This window comes from Chrysochloris asiatica, unplaced genomic scaffold (genome assembly GCF_000296735.1).
Source record: "Chrysochloris asiatica unplaced genomic scaffold, ChrAsi1.0 scaffold00026, whole genome shotgun sequence".
Lineage (NCBI taxonomy): Eukaryota > Metazoa > Chordata > Mammalia > Afrosoricida > Chrysochloridae > Chrysochloris > Chrysochloris asiatica.
The window spans coordinates 14,773,137-14,774,630 of record NW_006408544.1 but is presented as its reverse complement, the minus strand read 5'-3'; the positions used below and the strand labels follow the sequence as shown (position 1 = coordinate 14,774,630).

At 36.0% G+C, this 1,494-nt stretch overlaps 1 protein-coding gene across 1 annotated transcript in view; it reads left to right on the top strand.

Annotated features, from left to right (window-relative positions):
• The window catches only part of FAF1 (Fas (TNFRSF6) associated factor 1), a 665,112-nt gene that overhangs the window by 295,601 nt on the left and 368,017 nt on the right, over window positions 1–1,494 (top strand). The gene's annotated exons all lie outside the window — the stretch shown is intronic.

The window sequence follows — 1,494 nt, the reverse complement described above, 5'->3', positions numbered from 1 at the left end:
GTTTTTCTTCATAGAACCCAGCTTCTCGTATTATTTGCTCAGCATACAGGTTGAATAAGTATGGTGAAAGAACACAACCTTGTCTCACACCTTTCCCAATTTTAAAACATTCAGTGTTCCCATGCTCTGTTCGAACAACTGCTTCTAGGTACAGATTTCTCAGAAGTACAATTAAGTTTGAAAATTATAACTTTTTCCATCATAGAGTTATTTATTTTTTTAGCTGCTCAAGAAGTACATGAATAACATTTTAATGGTAAATGACTCCGGTAGCTCAGAAGTCTCAAAAATAAAATATGAAAGTCCTCCTTTGTGACTCTTGTGGATTTCTCTAGGATAGCTTCTAAGAAATAGAATGACCAGAAGAAAAGGATACATTTATTTTACTTTTATTGTTGTTTTGTACCATGGAGTTAGTTCTGACTCATAGTAACCTTGCACAGGGTTTCTGAGGAGTAGCTGATGAACTGTAACTGTCAACCTTATGTTTCAAACTGACCTTGCAGTCCAGTGCATTAACCCACAGTGCCACACCATTGTCAAATTCTCCTAAAAAAAATCTCTATCTACTTATCCACCTACCAGCATTGTATGAACATGCATGTTACATTGTTGTTGTTGTTGTTGTTGTTTTACCATATTGGGTTATATCAGTATTTATACCTTTTTTTCCAGTTGAAAGGTATGAAGTAGTATTTTGTTTTAATTTTTATATTCTTAATTATTAATGTAATAAAGCAATTTTCATTATTATTTTCTTAAAGATATTACAGATTCTTAATTAAGTTACTAATTTTAGTATTTATTCAGTTGGAAAGTTGGTTAGCAGTGGTTGATATATAAATAATATTGAAGTACTTGATCCATGTATTTTATTTTAATAAAGACCAAGTATATTTGCTGTTTGACCCTTCTTATGTATATCAGAGAATAAAATACAAAGTGACATTATGTATGAATTCTGGAGCCAATTAGTCTAGATCAGAATATGGCATCTAGTAGTTTTCTGATCTTAGGTAAGTTATACACCCCCTTTGATTTTCAGATTCCAAAATTTATGAGAATGTTTAGTGTCTATAAAGAGTGTTGTTGTTGTTGTCAGGTGCCATCGAGTCGGAACCGACTCATAGCGACCCCATGAACAGCAGAACGAAACAATGTCCGATCCTCAGCCAACCTCACTACCACTGCCACACCTGAGTCCATCAATGATGCCACCTGGCCAATCCATCTCGTTAGGGGTTTTCCTCTTTTTCTCTCACCCTCCACCTTACCCACCATGACATCCTTCTCCAGCAACTATTTCCTCCAGACAATATGTCCAAAGTATGAGAGACAAAGCTTAGCCATTTTGGCCTCCAAGGAGCACTCTGGCTGCACTGCCTCCAAAACAGATCTGTTGGTTCTTTTGGCAGACCATGGCACTTTCAGTATTCTCCTCCAACACCACAACTCAAAGGCATCAATTCTTCTACGATCTTCCTTATTCACTGT